The sequence below is a fragment of the Bos indicus genome, chromosome 3 (assembly GCF_029378745.1).
Source record: "Bos indicus isolate NIAB-ARS_2022 breed Sahiwal x Tharparkar chromosome 3, NIAB-ARS_B.indTharparkar_mat_pri_1.0, whole genome shotgun sequence".
In the NCBI taxonomy this organism is placed as follows: domain Eukaryota; kingdom Metazoa; phylum Chordata; class Mammalia; order Artiodactyla; family Bovidae; genus Bos; species Bos indicus.
In genome coordinates, this window is record NC_091762.1 from 61,579,595 (window position 1) to 61,603,579 (window position 23,985).

A 23,985-nucleotide genomic window follows, 5' to 3' on the forward strand; every position below is an offset into this window, starting at 1 on the left:
TCAGGACATGTGGATTTGCAGACATGCATATTACGGTAGTTGTGTTAGTTGCTCAGTCCTGTCTGACTCTTTGTGACCCCATGGACTGTAGCCTGCCAGGCTCCTCTGTCCATGGATTCTCCAGGCAAGAATACTGGAGTGGGTAGCCATTTCCTTTCCCAGGGAATTTTCCTGACCCAGGGTTCAAAGCCAGGTCTCCAGCATTGTGGCTCTAGAAATCTACATGAGAGAATTAAGTAAATTTACTTCTCCAGTTTCTTAACCAGACAAAACAAGATAAAACCCAGCCACAGTTACCATATGACACTTTCACAGGAATCATGCACACCCTGAGAGACCTGAGAAATGGCCTATTGATTAAGAGCCTTCCCTGTTGGATTGGAGACCTATGAGAAGACTCAGTAGAATCTGAAATGTTTAGGCACACCTCACACATCAAACCCTTGGAACCACTTCCTATCAAACTATACCCCATACTTAGCTTGATAATCAAGATTAAGCTGAAGTTACATATGTAGTAGGATATTAATCTGATTTAGGTTTAAGATGGTGACAAAAGCAAAGTGACTAACAGGGGTGGTACTAAAAGGAACAAGGATAACTCAAAAAAATGCTGTTGCATGAGTCACAGTAATTTATTTAATAAATATTTATTGAGTACTTTCTATGGGTCAGACTCTATTCTCAAGCATTGGGTAAAAGAGCAGTGAAGAAAACAAAAATCTTTATTAACATATATTCTAGTTAGAAATGGTAATGCTGCTTCGTGGTGAGGCTTTGGTGTTTGACTAAAGCTGTTACATAAGCAGCCCAATAAGCTTCTGTTTAATAATCTGTGTGGTCAGAGGAACCTGAAGGCCTTAGTTTCAGTCTATGTGGTTTGCATGCCATCACAGACATACAGTGAGATGAACTGTGCTCTAATAAATACATTAGACTGGCCTGATCAATCAACAGACAATTTAGTCTACTTTGTTAATCTCCCTCTCTAGAATAAACCTCACAGTGCGACTATATTTGTGGAAAGTTCTCCATATTTCTAGAGCTTATCATACATGTGTTATGCTTAGTCGCTCAGCTGTGTCTGACTCTCTGGAACCCAGGTACTGTAGCCCGACAGGCTCCCCTGTCAATGGGGATTCTCCAGGCAAGAATATTGGAGTGGGTTGCCATGCCTTCCTCCAGGGGATCTTCCCAACCCAAGGATCGAACCCAGGTATCTCACACTGCAGGGCTGTCTGAGCCACCAGGGTTCTTATTGAAAATAGCAAGCTGTGAGAATAAAACAATAACTGAGTTTTGGTTTACATTTGCTTTAAAATAAGTATAATGAAGCCTCCAAATTTCTCTAATTATTTTTCTAACTATTGAATCTATAGTTGGTGTAGATAGGCTTGGTGGAGACTCAAAGAATTACCATATATCCTAGAGATTATTTCTTATTCTATTTAGACAAAGCAAGTGAATATTATTGGAGCTTTCTTGCCTACTAATATTTTTTAAACACAAGGATTATTGTATATATCTTGGAGTGAGTTTCTGTGTTCATTAAGGGTTTGTTAGAGATCAGAGTGTTTTTGGTAAATTACACAGTTTGACAGTTGAAAAGATAGATGAGACATAGATAATGACTATTAATTAATGAGTCACTAATAAATCATGAAATAGCTCCCTATATACACTACTTTTTCAACAAACTTTCATTGACAACTGACAGTGTTTCAGGCTCTTGCCCTCATAAAATGTATAACCTAGACAAGCATTAAAAAATAAGTATATATTTCTACTTATATATTTATAAATATATAAATAAAACTATATTTACAAATTATATTGAATATTGTGAATAAAAGTTTAGGGTACATTTTATATATATATATATATATATATATATGATAAGAAGTGCCATTAATTGGGATGTTGGAGAGGGAAATGGCAACCCACTCCAGTGTTCTTGCCTGGAGAATCCCAGGGACGGGGGAGCCTGGTGGGCTGCCGTCTATGGGGTCGCACAGAGTCAGACACGACTGAAGTGACTTAGCAGAAGTCTAGAAACTTGGCAGATTTGGGAGGGTCATGAATTCAGTTTTAGATGTATTAAGAAGATGCCTGTGAGACTTTCAGCAACAGAGATGTTACACTGAAATTCACAGATATAATTTTCGAGCTATATTTTTTTCACAAAAAGAAGACTTCTATATCACCGTAACTACTGCTGCTGCTGCTGCTGTTTAGCCACTAAATTGTGTTCTACTCTGTGACCTGTAGCCTGCCAGGCTCCTGTGTCCATGGGATTCTCCAGGCAAGAATACTGGAGTGGGTCACCATTTCCTTCTCCAGGGGATCTTCCTGACCTAGGAATCAAACCTGCGTCTCCTGCTTGAGTGATAGGTTCTTTACCACTGTGCCGCCTGGGAAGCCTCATAATCCTAACTAGAAAGCAATTAATCTAATAAAGGTATCCTTAAAATAATGGGAAAGCAATGTTGAATATGTGTTAATTTGGCCTGGAAGTAGTGGAATAAAAACAACGAAAGTCATGACTCTGCTCCATACATTCCAATTTGGCAAAGGTTCTACAGATTAACAAATTGTGTTTGGCAAACAAAATACATTTACTCTTTTTCCAGGGGAAAAAAACACGAAGATAAATATCAAAGGACTTTTTTTTTTTAATTGACACTGCTTGATCACCACCACTCTGCTATCCTGCAAAATATTACCCCCAAGACCGTAGATCTCTGTGAAAAATTACCTACGTGACACAGAAAGATCAACTTTTCAAAGTGGAGGTGGAAGAGGGGGGACAACTAGCACAGTAGTCCTGGGGAAATCAACAGCAAGCACTGTGATCTGAGTCAAAGTTAAGTAGCCCAGACTAAAAGTAGCTGCTGAGACATGAAAAGCAGAGCATATTGGCAAAAAAAAAAAAAAAAGAAAGAAATCAGAGTGTTTTCTGAACTTCCACCAATTTGGTTGAAAGTCAACTTCTAAAATAGGAGCTCTTCGACAAACAGGTTTTATACCAGCTCTATAATGGGAAGCTTAAAAGATCATTTACTAATTTGAATTTCTATGAGGAATAGGGCAAGTGCTTCCTAGACCATGAAAGAGTATGAGTTAACTGCTCACACTTGCAACTGTGATGAGGTGATGAATGCTGACGTCAAAACCTCAGCCCCAAGGTCCTGGAAGATGTTTGACAGCCATAGAGTTCAAAAACTGATGTGCTTTCTTCCACTGGCTATACACATGGAAACTAAGTAAAAATCTTGAAAGTGAAATACCCTGAGAATAGAATCATTCAACATATAAACTTGTTTTGACTTCTTGAGAAAAACAAGGGGGAGAATGAAAAAGGAAAGAAACAGAGATTCAACCATTACATTTTTCTGCTGATCCTGAAGGCATGTGTGTTTTTTTATATGATTTAATTACAAACAATTTGATTCATTTAAAAAAATAAGGAAAGAAGGGAGGGACAGGAGGAAGGGTAAGACAGAAGGAAAAAGAAAAATCTTAAAATGAAATCATTAAAATCTGGAAACTGTAAGGAGCCTGAGAAGTGTTCTAAACCAGATCACATTTTGGTAATCTCTTCTTTCCCTCGGACTACTGTTCACCCACCTTCTTCTTGATCAATCACACTGAAAGGAAACCTGGCCCATTCTCGTGTTAGATGCATCTAATGTATTCTTCAGTTTTTCCTTATGTTGAATTTTAATCTGCATTCCAATAACTTATACTTACGGGTTCTTATTTTCTCCTCTAAGTTTACCAAATTATGTCCACTCCCTTTTTCTCACAAGCCCTTCAGTACCTGAAGACCTATAGTTTCAGCCACCTCAGACCCCCAGATCTATGAGAAACCCAGTCTAAGCAGAAGCACAGCAAGCAGAAGCAGACCATCCCTCAAAGGAAATGCGGCTTCGGGAGCCGGCTATGACATCATTGTGATTAGAGAAGATGTTGTAGCTGGACCCCTGGGTTGTCGAGCATTTGTTAAACATTAAGCAGTGAAGCCCATCTCCACAGGGAAACTAGAAACAACTGTAAATGGGGTCAGACTTGCCCAAGGGAGCCTGAGGCAGAAGTATTCTGACACAAACAGAAAGGATTGATGTCTCTGATGTAGTTAGTAAGGCAGTTCTTACATTGCAGTTTGGTTCAGTAACATGGGAATTATTTGATTCTACTGAAGCTAAAGCAGAAAGCCTGTTCATAAAGGCATTGTTTTGTCCCATGCGGGAGACCACGGGGAACTAAAGAATCTATGAAGGAGGATAGAAGATTGCAAACACAGTGGAGCATCCAGCTCCAGGAAGACTAACAGGAAGTTCCACAGCAGCTCAAACACAGGGCCCTCGAGATGATAGATGAGACCTGTGTAGGGAGAGTGATTGCAATAAACTGTGTGAACTCAAAACTCAGTCAGGAAGGAAAGCAAGACTGAAGAGAGCCTGCTCTTTATAGAAAAGGGATATATTTTCTTCAAAATTTCAATTGCAAAAAAAAAAAAAAAAAATTTCAATTGCAGATTTTCTGCAGATACACTTGAAGTTGTGACCCAAGAACTGGTACACAGAGAGTAATGTTTAAAATGCGGTAGCTAACAAATTTAGAATAAAGTTTCTTTGTTCTTGTAGAAAAATTCTTCACATTCAAACCCACTGCATAAAAGAGAGAGGACTAAACATCCGAGAAATAAATCTTAGATAAGAAAGCAACACAACATAAGAGCCAGTCAAGTAGGACTAAACATGCTGAGGTCAAGAGGCAAGTTACATTAGTGGAAATAAATCAGTGGATTATAGGCCCTCTGACCATCAAGACAATCCTTATCCATGATCCTAATGAAAGGAATGGACAGGAATTGTTTGGACCCACCTATCAGATCTTGATTGGACCCAAAAATCAATAGCTTCACTAGCATCTTGATAGCACTAATAGGAAAAGTCATATTTCCTATAACTGAATGACTATAAGTAAAATGTTAGAATTAAAGAAATTTGCAAGTGATTCCAAACAAAACAAAACAAAACAAAATTTGCATTCGTGTTTCTTTATGTTATTAAATTAGGCAACATTATTCTTAGAAATTACACCTTTTGGGTGGTTTCTCAACTCACAATGAACTTTCTTTTTGACCCATTTACCTTCTGAAACAAGCCCTTGATGACTTTATTTATATTGATTTGTTCCCAAGTTACAGCAATTGTATTTTCCATAGAAATTATGCAGAAGGAATTCTAGCTCAGTTTGGTCCTGTGTTTTTAACAGGGTGTTATAGACTCAGTGTCCGCCATGTGGTCTGAAAAGCAGAAGAAAAGCCTACAGAGGAAGAATTCTGCAATGAAAATGCAAACAGGCAAATACGAGGTATACAGTCTTTTCTAATTTATGATTCTAACTTTACTTCCTAATTCCAATTTTCTTCTGGACTGAGGGCCAATATACACTTTCCAATATTTTTCAAGAGGTACCTGTATATATGTCTCTCTTTTGTGTTAACTGGTTTAATTATTTTTATTTGTTTTTACTGACGCGCAGAGTGCTATATACTATAGAACAGGCCTGTGTGTCCGTTTTGAGCAAGATTTTCCACAGACCTAAGTTCAGGCGTAAAATTATGTTTTTTACCAATGCTTTCCTGAGTCAATCTGAACAGCCTAGCATAAGCCCGGGAACTGCAAGCCTCTCAGAGAAGGCCTCTGGCAGAACTGAACTCACCTAAGCAAACATATCCATACCCGAGGCACCTGTCACGTGTCTGTACACTGATCTTGGTGCAAGAGTTTCCCTAGTGGACAAGATGCAGTCCTAACTTACAAGAAGACTGTCAAGTCTATGGAGGAGTCTACAAAGGAAATTTCAGTGCAAAATAGTAAGTCCTAAAATAGGAGTAAACCTGGATGATATGTGAACAGATATAAGAACAGATATTTCATTTTATAGAGACCCAGAAAAGATGTCCAAGGGAAATGAGGCAAAAGGCAATATCCAAAAGATAAGTAAAAATTAAGCCAGACTAAACAGTTAGGATAAAGAGAGCAGACTCCTATGTCAAAAGTCAAGCATGTCCCAAGCCTTATAGGCAAGAGTTAGCGTAAGCAACTCTTCACTGTGTCTGGCACCTAAAATTCAGAATAGGAATAAAGTGAAAAAGAGCAAAGTCCAGATCCAAAGTGAGGAACTTGGATTTGATGCTAAAGGAAATGGAAAATATTTAATGGATTCCAAACAGGGGAGTTCCAAGACCAAAAATGTGTTTTAGGAAGATCATACTCTCCTAAACAGTTTGGAGGATGGTAAGCCTGCCTTCAAAGAGACCTGGAGAAGTAAATCGGTTCAGTGATCCATGCCAAACATAATGCCTAAGATTAACAGAGTAAGTGTAGGGATTGAGAAAATGAGAAAATATAGTGAGCTAATGACCAAAGTGTTCTGCCGGGGAAATTGTATCTAAAAAATATGAGCTAAAGGATCATGTCACTTCTTACCATGATCCAAAAACAAAAGGCCCTGATGATAAATATAATCACATCAGAATATTTCAAAAATAGCTTTTTGTTCCAGAAGAAAACTTTAAGTCTTAGTAATTCATAGTTATCTTAGCCTCAAAGGGCTCCAAGACTGGATTGAAAACTTTACTTAACCACTTTACTGCCACATAAGTTACAAAGTCTGGGGCCGGCCATAAAGATGTTAATTTAATGAATATTCATAATCAATAAATATTCATTAAACAACATTTCCGTTACAGGCATGCTGTTGCTTCTGGCAGGTCCCGCCTGCATGGCAGAGTGCACTTGTTAAATGAGTGTTGCTCATCGCAGAAACACCTTATGGGATTTCATGAAAGAAGCTGCGTTCATCTACAATACATACAGATATGTAGAGACAAGTTTGAACAAATTCTGTACAAAAGAAAAAAAAAGCTTTTCGTCTTTGGTAAAATGCTTGTGTTTCACACGTCAAATGTGTGGCCAAATATGTGAAATTCTATGGGGGAAACCAAGTAGAATTCAAAGAGTTTTATTTCTATCTCTATATGTGATGTAAGTGCAAAGGCAGTGGTCTCTAACAAGCTTGATGGCTGTCTGATGGAAGTTTTTAAATGCAAATGGAGAGTTGTGAGCATAAATGCTCAAAAAATCTTTTTCATTGGATGATGACTTCTGAGAAAACAATCTATTTAATATTAGATGAAATTGCTTTGATGCTGTATACATTTCAATTGGAGGATGTGTGTTCTGTTAAGATAAATTCTTTTTCTGAAAAATTTCACAAGCATTTTCATTAAAAACCCAGAAGAATTCTGTGTGACCACCACCCAAAGAATCTTCACATGTTCTTACACACTGATAATAATTTACAAAACTTAGTGGATAGTGACAGTAAACAGACAAATACAACTACACAGTGTTATCTGGTTCAAAATTTTCTGCTTAAAAATGCTGCAAAAAGAATCAAATATTCAACAGTTTTCTACATACACAAGATCCTTTAGGACCCTTGTTTTCTGTTGATTCCATAGATTTCCTCAGGGAAGCAATTCTATTTTGTTGTGTTCTAAAAGTATGATGAGCTTCTAGTTGGCATATAGTAAAATTACTCTTCTTTCAGATACCTCACAGTTTTACAAGCCTGGATATGCACAGGCTTTACCCTAATTGGTGGGCAGTTAAAATAAGAAAAAAGTCCAGTTGTTCTCACACCAGGCAACTAATTCAGTGAAAAAGAAGATTCACTTGGCAAAAAGCATCTTAAGTACATGGCTTTAGTCTCTCTGAAAGAGCAAGGCAAATTAAGAAGCTATGGAAGACTCAGCAGCTTTGTGGGAAACTCGGTGAGTTTTGTTATTGCTGTTCTCAATTTTGTTGTTCACGTTGATTTTCATCATCGTGTAGTTTCTTCCATTGCACTTCCCTTCACATATTCTCAAACAACCTTCATTCCAAGAAAAATTAGTATACATGTAAAGGTAAGTTTGTCTCTCACAATTTGATCTTTATTTTTTCTTCACATCTTGGAACTTTGACTAATACTTGCATACTTTGGATAAAGTACTAAGTTTCATGCTTCTATAAGGATGACATTTACTGCTATCTGCCTTGACAGTCTTTGAATAGAAAATACAAGAGGAGAAAGGTTGGTGGAAAGGGCTTATTGTCTCAAGCATACAGATGGAATAAGATGCCTCAGCATGGACATACCCTCAAAGGAAGAGTGATACTCTTAAATTTTTCCAACTTTGCTTTCTGAGTGACCCTTCTCTTAGTAGGCCTTATATCACATAGTTTTCCTTTTAAAAAGGATGGTATAGAAACCACAGGACTCTCAAAGCCAAAGTAACTGCCTGCCTGTCAAATCCAAGTCATTAAGTAGCCAAATTAAATTTTTCATATACTCAACAACTCTCACTATTGTTGTTTAATTGCTGTCATATCCAATTCTTGTAACCCCATGGATTGTAGCCCACCATGGTCCTCTGTCCACAAGATTTCCCAGGCAAGAATACTGTAGTGGTTTTTCACTTCCTTCTCCACATTTTCCTGACCCAGGAATCAAACCTGCTTATCCTGCTTTGCAGTCAGATTCTTTACCACTCAACCACCTGGGAAGCCCACTCTCCTTATTGCTACTGCTGCTGCTGCTGCTAAGTCACTTCAGTCTATTATTTCTCCAAAAGAGGCTCTAAAAATGGTTATCCTATCACCTAAACAATTGTAATTGCATTTGTGTTTTTTTATTAGTGAGTTGCTTAAGCTTGCTCATGAATAATAACTGCAAAATATAATAAATTTTTTAATACAAATTATAAGAAAAGTGAAGTCAAATACTTTTCTAGGAGACCAATTTTAACTCAAGTTGAGCTTTGTCTATTGAAGAAGGGATTCATAGGGCCTGGACTCCATGTTAGGCCTGTTCATGCTGATCATGCTCGGCCACCTTTCCAATGGACTCTGAACTCTGTGTTTAGTGCCTATGAAAACAACAACAGAAGGATAAGACCCCCTCCAGACAGGGGAACCTGTCTGTAGAGCGTATCTAGGTTACTCATCACCTAAGAGAAAACATATACTAATCACTCCTTCCTCCAAACAGACCATACATTTTTCTGTATCTGTCAGAGTGTAACCTCCAGCTTATTCATTATTTGCTAATTGTTTGACTGTTTGAGCATATGAACACACAGAACGTGAATGATGGGTTTATTGGGATTGTATTTTCCTTGGTTTTTGTAAGTCTCAAGGAATTTGGGGTGGTGGGTTCAGACACTTACACATGGGGTATGAAAGATTTTCATAAATGCTGGTCAGTGTCCTTGGCTAAGAGGAGACTCTGCCTTGGGCCCACCGGTGTAATAAACTGCACTCCACTATCTGCATTGTCCTGAGTGAGTTTGTTTCCCAGAACGTGTGGCTACAACACTATAAATTTAATTTTCTTTAGTGAGACTGGAACACTACAATGGAAAAGTTTCATCTTAATTGACTCCATGTGACACTATATCTTACCTAATCATAGTTTCAGTTCAGTTCAGTTCAGTCGCTCAGTTGTGTCCGACTCTTTGCGACCCCATGAATTGCAGCATGCCAGGCCTCCCTGTCCATCACCAACTCTCGGAGTTCACTCAGACTCACGACCATCAAGTCAGTGATGCCATCCAGCCATCTCATCCTCTGTTGTCCTCTTCTCCTGCCACCAATCCCTCCCAATCATAGTTTAGGGAAGTGTAGCAAAATTATTTGAAAACTCTATATTGCTAATAATACCTTTGTTACTATGATGACTTTAATTACAAAGGTCCTTTTATCCTAGATCTCGATGATTTAGCAAATACAGATTATTTCTTTTACCTCATTTGCACAAAGATAACATTTTCAAGGGCACTTCAAGAAAAAAAAAAAATGAGTTAAACTATCCACCCTGTCTTTAAATAGAACTTTTTAATTGCCATTAATACTGCATTCCATGTAACCAGGCCATTTTTTTTGAAACACTACATGAATATTATCTTCTGGAGCAATGCAAAGGGTGGAAAAGATGAAGGTGCTGTGTTCTCATATTCAAATCCTATGTTACTTCAGATTTTACCCAATTTGAAATGTTAGTATGGAATTAAATATGATAGTATTTTTATCAAAGTAGATGTTCTTTCAGTTGATTAAACATCCTAAGAAACTCTTTTGCAAATATGCTTTCTAACAAAAATCTCTCCACCACTGATGCTCTTCTCCAGTCTTTTTTCTCAAATAAAACAGACATTCTTGCCACCTTGACTTTGCTCCAGATGTGCCTCTTCCCACAGTTTGTTCTCCAGTTATTGAAGCCAGGAGTTGCAAACCCAAAAGTGTGAAATGGCAGCTTGCAATCCCCTAAGGTGTCAATAAGGCTGGGGAAAGAGAATCATAGTTTTTGAGCATTTGGGCTCACAACTCAGAACAAAACCAAGCAAAACAACAGCAGCAAACCTTACCAACAGCATGTCTTTTAGCTTATTTTATCTCATGAGGAGTCAGCCAGTCACCCTGGTTTAAATCCTACTGTTCAAAGCTTGTTAACTCTTGAGGTGCTGCAGTACATGGAGACAAAGAGCTGAAACAAGACTCAAAAACAAAAAAGATGTATTCAACTCTCTTGATTTTAATATATGTGACTTGGAGAACAAAGGACATGGAATGGAGTGATGTCAGAGTTTGTATCCTGAGGGACATTGTTTTTTATTCTCTTAACATCTTCAACAGATCATATCTTGTAGTCTCAGGATCTGTGCTAGTCTTGTTTGGAAACATCACCTTCAAAACCAAATAACTTTTAATTGCTATCATTACCAGGTTACTGATATAACATATGACAGCTATAATCCAATCATGTCTATCATATATTTAACGGGAAGGCTTATCAGCTGCAGAGGAAACTTAATTAATTAGGTATTCTCCATTGTAAAGTAATACACAAACATTCAGATCACACTTACATGAGATAAGCAGCATGAGTCATGGTACAATAATACACTGGTTATGTGACAGGAGAAACAGACTAAGCCGTTAAAAATGACTCATTCAAGGACACAGAAATCATCAAGAACAGAACTCAGAAGGGAGCTTACATTTCCTGCCTCTTATGCTAGTTCTCAGAAAACCATTCTATTACCATGAGAGGCAACTGTAGCAACCGGAGTGTTTTGCATACAGATTTAAATTCACAGAAATGGAATTTAAAAGCAGCTGCAGAACATAGTAGAGAGAGCTGACTTTGCTAACTGTAAACTGATAATCTAGTTGGTTTTCTAATGTCCTTTCTCTATGTTCCTCTAACTAAAGGAAAGGGGCACCCACAAGTACCTTCAAGCCTAGCAATTTGCTTTTTTAGCTAGATAAACTTTGGAAAGATGAAATGTGTATGCCACTTTGCAAAACAGCATGACTCTGGTAGCCTTTGCTTGCTTTATCCTGAGCCAAAAAAAAAAAAACGTAGATCTGATAGCATCTGTTTCTACTACCCATGCTAGCCCAATCATCAGAAAAGCGTAAGGGTTGGGAAGGAAGTTCTGTAAGCTTTCAACGTGCTTGTTCCTTACCAGGAAAGTCACTTTTTTCCATGCATTCATTCTGCTTGTCTTCCTTATGTTTGACTCACATGTTCAGCTGGGAGGTAACTTAGGAGGAAATCAAGGGGAAAAGATCAAGGGTTAAGCGTTGTATTAAGTTTCATGATTATGGAAAAAAAAAAAAAAAAAGATGTCAAGTGTTTTCAAATGGAAGCTAAACAGAATGATCTTTAAAAGTTAAGAGGGTGGGAGTTCCCCAGTGACCTAGTGGTTAGGATTTCGGGATTTCACTGTTGTGGCCAGGTTTCAGTGCCTGATCAGGGACTGAGATCCTGCAAGCCACACGACATGACCAAAAAAAAGTTTTTTGTTTTTTTTTTTTTTAATAAAAATAAAAACATCTTAAAAAAAGAGAAAGAGAAACAATCATCCCCGGATCCTCTGAAAATTGTGTCAGCACATATTAGACTAGGCAAAAGAAATTTAACTTTACTGGAAACTTTCAGGAGACAGATCAAAATGTCTTAAAATACAGAATAATAGGAAAAAACCCACATTTATTACATCAATTTCCTTTTTGAAAAAGGAAACGGAAAACAGGATTTCTAAAAGCAAACACATACAATGGCATTCTCTTCCTTGCTCTTACTTTTTACTTTATTTTTCTTCATATAAATCAAGACTAATTCACCAATAAAGACTGTGAAAATATAAATTAATTTAGAAAAAGGAAAAAATTTGTGTAACAGTTAAACCAATGTGTTGAACTTTATACTATAAATAACTCAATATTGTGGCAAGAAGATGGACAGGAGATCAAAGAGGGATATTTAGAGGAGAAAAATTCTCTTTTTGTTTTGTTGTACATGACCTTGAGGGATCGCTTGACATTCGTAAGCCATTAACAACATTGAAGGATATAAAGAAATACTTTGAGCATTGGTTATCATAGACAGTACTTTGCAAAGCTTATTAATAGGAAAACAGTCACAGTGATATGAAGATTTTTGTGGATATTTTATTTACATTTCAGAAACATATGTACAGAAATGCATACACATTCATATAAGTTCAACTGCTTATTATTCTATTTTAAATATTAATAAATTCATATAAAGTAAACCCCCATTTACAGCTCAAACTTTATTTAGATCTCTATGAATGCTTTCCTATTAATAAGCTTTCCATAATAATTCAATGCTCAAAATTCTCTATATCACTCACCATGGGCAATAGGTTAAGGTCAATGGATTTCTCAAGGTTATATATAAGGACTTGTGTCTCAATCTCTTTATAAACTAGGATTAGAATTATTCATACATATTCATATCTGATTCCCAAAACTTACAAACCTTTCACTTAAAATGTTCATGCCACATTTTTAATATTGGAGAGTAGGCTGATCTGATATACATGATTTTGCTTCATATTTATTATTCACAACCCTTTCTCTTTTCATCTGAAACTTAGTACAGCTGTGAAGAGAAGCAAAAAGCAAAGGAGAAAAGGAAAGATATACCCATTTGAATGCAGAGTTCCAAAGAATAGCAAGGAGAGATAAGAAAGCCTTCCTCAGAGATCAGTGCAAAGAAATAGAGGAAAACAATAGAATGGGAAAGACTAGAGATCTCTTCAAGAAACTAAGAGATGCCAAGGGAACATTTCATGCAAAGATGGGCTCAATAAATGACAGAAATGGGATGGATCTAACAGAAGCAGAAGATATTAAAAACAGGCGGCAAGACACACAGAAGAACGGTACAAAAAAGATCTTCATGATTCAGATAATCACAATGGTGTGATCACTCACCTAGAGCCAGACATCCTGGAATGTGAAGTCAAGTGGGCCTTAGAAAGCATCACCAGGAACAAAGCTAGTGGAGGTGATGGAATTCCAGTTGAGCTATTTCAAATCCTAAAAGATGATGCTGTGAAAGTGCTGCACACAATATGCCAGCAAATTTGGAAAACTCAGCAGTGGCCATAGGACTGGAAAAGGTCAGTTTTCATTCTAATCCCAAAGAAAGGCAATGCCAAAGAAAGCTCAAACTACTGCACAGTTGCACTCATCTCACACGCTAGAGTAAAGTAATGCTCAAAATTCTCCAAGCCAGGCTTCAGCAGTATGTGAACTATGAGGTTCCAGATGTTCAAGCTGCTTTTAGAAAAGGCAGAGAAATCAGAGATCAAATTGCCAACATCCATTGGATTATGGAAAAAGCAAGAGAGTTCCAGAATAACATCTATTTCTGCTTTATTGACTATGCCAAAGCCTTTGACTGTGTGGATCACCACAAACTGGAAAATTCTTAAAGAGATGGGAATACCAGACCTCCTGACCTGCCTTTTGAGAAATCCATATGCAGGTCAGGAAGCAACAGTTAGAACTGGGCACAGAACAACAGACTAGTTCCAAATAGGAAAAGGAGTACGCCAAGGCTGTATATTGTCACTATGCTTATTTAACATATTTGCAGAGTACAACCTGAGAAATGCTGGGCTGGATGAAACACAAACTGGAATCAAGATTGCTGAGAGAAATATTAATCACCTCAGATATGCAGATGACATCACCCTTATGGCAGAAAGTGAAGAACTAGAGCCTCTTGATGAAAGTGAAAGAGGAGAGTGAAAAAGTTGGCTTCAAGCTCAACATTCAGAAAACTAAGATCATGGCATCTGGTCCCATCACTTCATGGAAATAGATGGGGAAATAGTGGAAACAGTGTCAGAGTTTATTTTTGGGGGCTCCAAAATCACTGCAGATGGTGATTGCAGCCATGAAATTAAAAGACACTTACTCCTTGAAGGAAAGTTATGACAAACCTAGACAGCATATTAAAAAGCAGAGACATTACTTTGCCAACAAAGGTATATCTAGTCAAAGATATGGTTTTTCCAGTAGTCATGTATGGATGTGAGAGTTGGACTATAAAGAAATCTGGGCACTGAAGAATTGATGGTATTGAACCGTGGGGTTGGAGAAGACTCTTGAGAGTCCCTTGGACTGCAAGGAGATCCAAGCAGTCCATCCTAAAGGAAATCAGTCCTGAATGTTCATTGGAAGGACTGATAGTGAAGCTGAAACTCCAATACTTTGGCCACCTGGTGCGAAGCACTGACTCATTTGAAAAGACCTTGATGCTGGGAAAGATTGAAGACGGGAGGAGAAGGGGACAACAGAGCATGAGGTGGTTGGATGGTATCATGGACTCGATGGACATGAGTTTGAGTAAACTCTGGGAGTTGGTGATGGACAGAGAGGCCTTGCATGCTGCAGTTCATGGGGTCGCAAAGAGTCAGACACAACTGTGAGACTGAACTGAACTGAACTGAGAAATCTAGTATATGAGCCAAGAACTTTGTGGCATTAAGCCTTTTATCTAGCTTTATATGTTTTGACTCATAATGGGAAATCAATGACTTCCCAGAAAATTAATAGAGGCTTTCACAAGTTTCTATTAATGGATGGTAACTTTGCTATTGTAGTCTTCGCAGAAGTTAACATTACATTAACCTCCCAAATAATACACATTTCTATTATTAAGCTCTTACAAAATATACAAACTTCTTTCCCTATCTTCTGTTTTTGCTGTAATTGTTGTTTAGTCATTAAGTTGTGACTGACTCTTTGCAACCCCATGGATTCTAGCCCACCAGATTCCTCTGTCCATGGGATTTCCCAAGCAAGAATACTGGAGTGAGTTACCATTTCTTTTTCCAGGGGTTTTCCAGACCCAGGGATTGAACCTGCCTCTCCTACTTTGGCAGGAGAATTCCTTACCACTGAGCTACCAGGGAAACCCAAAGAAATGATATAAGGGCACAAATAATTTTTTCACATTACTTGAATGTGTTTAAGGAAGAAAGTGCTCCTTACGGACCATGGCTTTTGCTCATCCCTTTAATCTTGATTCTGATAAGTAGTGTAATATCCTGGTGATTAATAAACACATAATAAACTAAGGATTTCTTTTTTGGCTAAAATCTAAACTTGAGAATGAACATTATTTATTTCCTGTTCTTACCCTTTAACTATTAAGGTAATTGCATTTTTGCACCATTAGAGGCTTACTCTCATCTCTGCATCTTTCCTGGCATATTTATGCTATTCCTTTTGCCTGAATCCCTTCTGCCAACTACTATTCCTATCTTCTGTTTACATGGCCATAAACCCTAAGTATTTACTCAAAGATTTTAAGTGCATTCTTTATCAAACTAAGAGTAACTATGTAGAAAGTTAAAACGGGGAACCTGTCTAAAGTATACATGCACGTGTGGCAGTAAGCGTACTGCAGTGCGATATTTAGAATATTTTCTAAAATTGAATACAATAAATATTTCATAAATGTGCCAATTTACCAAGTCATTATTTACTTAATTGCTTACTCAGATAAAAATAAGTTAAATCATAGAATAGCCTTCACATAAATGGAGCACTGTATTTAGATATATGTATCCCTATGTGTCAGCTCATAAGAGCACCTTCCAAAGATAGACTAATGCATTTGGAAGAAAAAGAGTCTGGTTGTACTATCTTGCCCAGGTGCTCAAAGAAAGCAGACTGGTTTTAACTATGCATTTTCACTTACCCATTGGAAGCATAGTCACTTAAATGCATTGTAGTATAAATATGCAAGTTAAACCACTCTTCATTAAGAAGTTTCAAAGCTATTTTTTAAGTGGGATTTTAGTTGTCTATACTAGCAAAGTAATGTATAAGTAACCGCTTAAATAATTCATACCAAGTGAACATATCATTTTGTAACAGATGGCTGCTTAAAAGTAAATCTATTTCAATTTTTACTTAAATTATTAGAATAATTATTTCAGTTCATTTGATAAGTATAAAAGAGATGGAAAAGTTGATTCAGGATGTGACCCAAAGAAAATATCTGTGAGTCACTTTATGTTTCCTGAAAGATTAACATTTTTGTTAATTAATTAGTTTTGGAAATAAGTACATTTAGTTAGAATTATTTAACTGATTTAAGTGTTTGTTAGTTGCTTAGATATTTATAAAGTACATTGTTATTGTTTTTTAGAAAGCATGAATTTTTAAAAAGAAACAAAGACGCAAACTTAGGGCAAAATTATATACTTTTAAAAAGTGGCTCAAAAGAGAAAACACATTGAGATTTCTTGTACTTGATTCTGATTCCAACTAGGTATCTTACTTAGCTGTATGACTGTAAGCAAATCTGTTAATCTCTTCAGACTTGTTTTAGTGAGCAAGATTATTATGAAAAGCAAGAAGAATTTTGTGATAGGTATAATACAATATCTTTCTTGTAGAATAAACCCAGAAAGAAATAATTTTTAAAAAATATTTTATTGCTATTTATTTAATTTATATAATTTTTACCTGAAGTTGGACTACCACTTGACTAAAGTTTTTAGTATAAAAATCAAAATAATTAGTGGTTTGTTAGAGTCACACATGGACATGAACAACAAAAAAAATAAATACATGGGATGCTATCTTTGTGCTTCATGTTATTTCTACCTTCAGAGTTTTAATTGTCTACTTGTAGCTGAAGGGAGCTCACATCCTATGGGTGTGACCTAGAGAATCTCAACTTTCTCATTTCCTGGCTTCCCTATGTCTGCATTTGTAATCAAGTGACGTTAATAGAGTTTACAATTACAATTTATAGAAGATAACTTATGCAAGCTGATGTTCCACTGTTAGAAATTATGAGTTCCAGTTTTAGTGTATGTTCCCATGAAAGTGTCATCTCAAACTCGGTGTCCCTTGAGTCCTGGTGAAGCAATTAAGGGGGACTTTGGATCCTATTATGTTGACTTGGTTGAGCTCTCATCTACCTCATGTCAGAAATTTTACTGTTTGAGGGATGGCAGCAAAATTTTGAAAAAATGCAAGACCACCTAAAGATTATACTAAGGTTTTTCATGAACCATTATCATGATCACTGCAGTTTTTAAGTTAAAAATGTAGAGAATCAAAGAAAACAGTATTAGAATGAAAAAGGAGTAGGTGAAATAGAATCAGGGATGTTCTAATTGGAGTACAGTTTTTAAGTACTTAATTTTGCTACTTCACTTTTGTGATTTTACAGGATTTTTCTCCTAAAAATATCAGAACTTCGGAAAGAAATTAAGAAATTGCTGTTAAAGGTTAAACAAATAAATATTTCATTTATTATTTTCAAAAAAATTTACCGGTTGTTCTATCAAAGAATTCCTCATGCCAGAAGTAAAGAGCTTGTCCTTTGGGGCCACAATAACATGAGTAGGATACCCAGATAGAAAGTAGGATACCCATTTGCTAGGGTTCAGATCTTACGGAAATCATTTAACCTTGTGTATCTTAATTTCACCGAGAACATAGCATAATAATAGTGCCAGCTTCATTAAATCAGTTGAAGATTAAATTAGCTAATGAATAAAGTACTAGCAGAGTGCTGGCATATAGAAAATACTCAATAAATATTAATTATAATTATTAATATATTTTCCACTACTAGCTATAAATATGCTTCATTTGACCAAGATAAATTTTATAGAGAACACACTGTACTATACTTTTTTAGGTAAAGATATATCTTATCAGTGGGACTTGGTAACAATTGTTGCAAAATGAGGATTAAATAGAAGATATGATGTGTGTGTCTAAATACTCTATTGAAGAATGAAAACACATATGTTCAACAGCACATTATGGCTCAGGGAGATGTCATTGCCATGAGAGGAAATGAACTTTTCAATATAAAAAAAATAGATGTGATACAGCCAAAACTGCCAGATCATAATTCCTTTTCTATTAAACTGCTTAGTTGTCTGTTTCTTCCTCTAACACAACAGTGAAATATACATTGCCAACGTTCCCTTTATCACTTGAAAATTAAGGAATACAGTAAGGTCCATGCAAAATCAAGTCGTTCTAAAGCAAAATAATAAAGGGGAGCTAACTAACATATACTCATTATTTTTCTTTAAACTTTAGTAAAATGACAGACTTTGAAATGACTTAAGGATGTGAGTGTCTTTCTGTGTCTAGTACAGTGATGTAGTAGTCTCAAAGACAGCATGCAATGTGGCAGTTGCTATGGTAACAAGATGTTTTTCATTGAAGAGCATAAAAAACTTGTGGCATATAAATAACATATGTACAGTATATTGTCTTTGAGTGAATGGCCTTTGCTCTTGGACCATAAAAACATGCTTTTTTCTTTTCTGAAATTCTTTTCTATTTTTTGATGTGCATATGTATCCAATAGACTGGTGATCAAACTTCCCTCTTTGAAGCTACACAGGGTACAGATCTGTGGTGAAGAAAGAAAAGGTGGCTCAATATTGTATATATGGTTAAAAGGAGTTGATGGGTTGGAAATTAAAACACTTGAATTAGGTGCTATTTTGAAAGCATTCACAATTTCCAAGCCCACTTTGCAATTAAAACTTGTGGTAGAGTAATATTTTCTTATAATTTATAGGAGAACTACTATAAAGCAATTAATTGTTTATACCCCAAAAAAAGTATAGCAGTGGGCAGAGTTAGAAATCTGTATGTTCAGAGAGTGGGTGGTGGTGGTGGTTGTTTAGTCACTAAGTTATGTCTGACTTTTGCAACTCCATGGACTGTAGCGTACCAGGCTCCTCTGTCCATGGAATTCTCCAGACAAGTATACTGGAGTGGGTTGCTGTTTCCTTCTCCAGGGGATCTTTCTGACCCAGGAATCAAATCCATGTCCCCTATACTGCTGGCTAACTTTTTACTGCTGATACACCAGGGAATCCCAGAGAGTAAGTACTATAAAACAGAGAAGGGCACTGAATTTTAAGTGTCAATATGGATGGTCTAGGTTTATCCCTGTCCTGCTCCTTGGGCAAGTCATTTAGTGATTGTCTTATTCATAAATTGGAGATAGGGCTAATCTAATAGTCACAAAGAATTGGCATGTGTATTAAAGCAGCAAATGCAGATGAGACTGCTATGCAAATGTGAATCACTGTTCTTATCAAGGATTTTGAAAAAAAAAAAAAACTTGGTAATCTAAAATTTTGGAAATACTTTGTCTTGCTTGGCTTTAAAATGATAGATGAGTGCTAAAGGGAATTCAACTATTTTATTTCATGGTCAAATAGTCAATGTTAGTTGGCTAATAACTACTGACCTTTCAGATTATATGAATGTGCTCATTTTATAAATGTGAGTTGATTTATATATTCAATAGTGTGGCAGATATGAATATATTTTAATATAGTCATAATAGAAGATTAAAATTCATTCTTTTACAAGTGGTTGACCAGTTTTCCCAGCACCACTTGTTAAAGAGATTATCTTTAATCCATTGTATATTCTTGCCTCCTTTGTCAAAGATAAGGTGTCCATAGGTGCGTGGATTTATCTCTGGGCTTTCTATTTTGTTCCATTGATCAATATTTCTGTCTTTGTGCCAGTACCATACTGTCTTGATAACTGTGGCTTTGTAATAGAGCCTGAAGTCAGGTAGGTTGATTCCTCCAGTTCCATTCTTCTTTCTCAAGATAGCTTTGGCTATTCGAGGTTTTTTGTATTTCCATACAAATTGTGAAATTATTTGTTCTAGCTCTGTGAAGAATACTGTTGGTAGCTTGATAGGGATTGCATTGAATCTATAAATTGCTTTGGGTAGTATACTCATTTTCACTATATTTATTCTTCCAATCCATGAACATGGTATATTTCTCCATCTATTAGTGTCCTCTTTGATTTCTTTCACCAGTGTTTTATAGTTTTCTATATATAGGTCTTTAGTTTCTTTAGGTAGATATATTCCTAAGTATTTTATTCTTTCTGTTGCAATGGTGAATGGAATTGTTTCCTTAATTTCTCTTTCAGTTTTCTCATTATTAGTGTATAGGAATGCAAGGGATTTTTGTGTGTTGATTTTATATCCTGCAACTTTACTATAATCATTGATTAGTTCTAGTAATTTTCTGGTGGAGTCTTTAGGGTTTTCTATGTAAAGGATCATGTCATCTGCAAACAGTGAAACTAGAACACTTTCTAACACCATACACAAAAATAAACTCAAAATGGATTAAAGATCTAAATGTAAGACCAGAAACTATAAAACTCCTAGAGGAGAACATAGGCAAAACACTCTCTGACATACATCACAGCAGGATCCTCTATGACCCACCTCCCAGAATATTGGAAATAAAAGCAAAAATAAACAAATGGGACCTAATTAAACTTAAAAGCTTCTGCACATCAAAGGAAACTATTAGCAAGGTGAAAAGGCAGCCTTCAGAATGGGAGAAAATAATAGCAAATGAAGCAATGGACAAACAACTAATCTCAAAAATATACAAGCAACTCCTACAGCTCAACTCCAGAAAAATAAATGACCCAATCAAAAAATGGGCCAAAGAACTAAATAGACATTTCTCCAAAGAAGACATACAGATGGCTAACAAACCCATGGAAAGATGCTCAACATCACTCATTATCAGAGAAATGCAAATCAAAACCACTATGAGGTACCATTTCACGCCAGTCAGAATGGCTGCGATCCAAAAGTCTACAAGCAATAAATGCTGGAGAGGGTGTGGAGAAAAGAAAAGAAAAGAAAATCTCTTACACTGTTGGTGGGAATGCAAACTAGTACAGCCACTATGGAGAACAGTGTGGAGATTCCTTAAAAAACTGGAAATAGAACTGCCTTATGATCCAGCAATCCCACTGCTGGGCATACACACTGAGGAAACCAGAAGGGAAAGAGACATGTGTACCCCAATGTTCATTGCAGCACTGTTTATAATAGCCAGGACATGGAAGCAACCTAGATGCCCATCAGCAGATGAATGGATAAGAAAGCTGTGGTACATATACACAATGGAGTATTACTCAGCCATTAAAAAGAATACATTTGAATCAGTTCTAATGAGATGGATGAAACTGGAACCTATTATACAGAGTGAAGTAAGCCAGAAAGAAAAACACCAATACAGTATACTAACGCATATATATGGAATTTAGAAAGATGGTAACAATAACCCTGTGTATGAGACTTCAAAAGAGACACCGATGTGTAGATCAGTTTTATGGACTCTGTGGGAGAGGGAGAGGGTGGGGAGATTTGGGAGAATAGCATTGAAACATGTATATTATCATGTATGAAACGAGTTGCCAGTCCAGGTTCGATACACGGTACTGGATGCTTGGGCCTGGTACACTGGGAGGACCCAGAGGGAGGGTAGGGGAGGGAGGAGGGAGGAGGGTTCAGGATGGGGAACGCGGGTATACCTGTGGCGGATTCATTTCGATATTTGGCAAAACTAATACAATATTGTAAAGTTTAAAAATAAAATAAAATTAAAAAAAAAAAGAAGATTAAAATTATGTATTTATGTACATATATGTATACATGTAAGAATACATATAAATAGATGATACATATATTATACATCTAGCTATTTCACATGAAAATACAGGGATATAGTGTGTACAGATATAAGCTGCCCAGGTGGTGCTAATGGTAAAGAACTTGCTGCAGTGCAGGAGAAACAGGTTCAATCTCTGAGTTGAGAATATCCTCTGGAGGAGGGTATGGCAACCCACTCCAATATTCTTGCCTGGAGAATTCCATGGATAAAGAAGCCTGATGGACCACTGTCCATAGAGTTGCAAATAGTTGAACACAAATGAAGCAAGGTAGCATGTATGCATATAGATAAATAGACATAGATATGCACATTCATACATACATGTGCATATTTATTTGGCTACTGATCTGAACACAAAGAAAGATTTAAAGAAGCCAAGAACAGTATAAAACCAGAACATTTGGAAGGGAACTCATTTGGCCCTTAAGTTTCTACTAAACTCTAGAAAAATTGTGATTCTGTATTGATGTTTGCATGGAGAACAGGAAAGAAGAGGAAATATGTTAGGAGCGGAAAGTCTAATATGAATTCCCATCATAAAAGTGTTCAGGGGATCTTTCCAACCCAAGGATTGAACCCGTGCCTCCTGCATTGCAGGCAGATTATTTACAATCTGAGCTACCAGGGAAAACTTAGGTGTATCAAGTCATTCAATTCAGTTGCTCAGTTGTGTCCAGCTCTTTGTGACCCCATGAACTGCAGCATGCTAGGCCTCCCTGTCCATCACCAACTGCCGGAATCTACCCAAACCTATGTCTGTTGAGTCAGTGAAGCCATCCAACCATCTCATCCTTTGTCATCCCCTTCTGCTCCTGCCTCAATCTTTCCCAGCATCAGGGTCTTTTCAAATGAGTCAGCTCTTCACATCAGGTGGCCAAAGTATTGGAGTTTCAGCTTCAACATCAGTACTTCCAATGAATACCCAGGAAAAATCTTTAGGATGGACTGGTTGGATCTCCTTGCAGTCCAAGGGACTCTCAAGAGTCTTCTCCAACACCACAGTTCAAAAGCATCAATTCTTTGGCACTCGCTTTCTTTATAGTCCAACTCTCACATCCATACATGACCACTGGAAAAACCACAGCCTTGACTAGACAGACCTTTGCTGACAAAGTAATGTCTCTGCTTTTTAATATGCTGTCTATGTTGGTCATAACTTTCCTTCAAGGAGTAAGTGTCTTTTAATTTCAAGGCTGCAGTCACCATCCGCAGTTATTTTGGAGCACCAAAAAATAAAGTCAGCCACTGTTTCCACTTTTTCTCCATCTATTTGCCATGAAGTTATGGGACCAATGCCATGATCTTAATTTTCTGAATGTTGAGCTTTAAGCCAACTTTTTCACTCCTCTTTCACTTTCACCAAGAGGCTTTTTATTTCTTCACTTTCTGCCATATAGGTGGTGTCATCTGCATATCTGAGGTTATTGATATTTCTCCCAGCAATCTTGATTCCAGCTTGTGCTTCCTCCAGCCCAGCATTTCTCATGATGTACTCTGCATATAAGTTAAGTAAGCCTGGTGACAATATACAGCCTTGACGTACACCTTTTCCTATTTGGAGCCAGTCTGTTGTTCCATGCCCAGTTTTAACTGTTGCTTCCTGACCTGCATACAGGTTTCTCAAAAGGGAGGTCAGGTGGTCTGGTATTCTTATCTCCTTCAGAAATTTCCACAATTTATTGTGATCCACACAGTCAAAGGCTTTGGCATAGGCAATAAAGCAGAAATAGATGTTTTTCTGGAACTCTCTTGCTTTTTCAATGATCCAGTGGATGTTAGCAATTTGATCTCTGGTTCCTTTGCCTTTTCTAAAACCAGCTTGAACATCTGGAGGTTCACGTTTCACATATTGTTGAAGCCTGGCTTGGAGAATTTTAAGCATTACTTTACCAGTGTGTGAGATGAGTGCAATTGTGCAGTAGTTTGAGCATTCTTTGGCATTGCCTTTCTTTGGGATTGGAATGAAAACTGACCTTTTCCAGTCCTGTGGCCACTGCTGAGTTTTCCAAATTTGCTGAATATTGAGTGCAGCA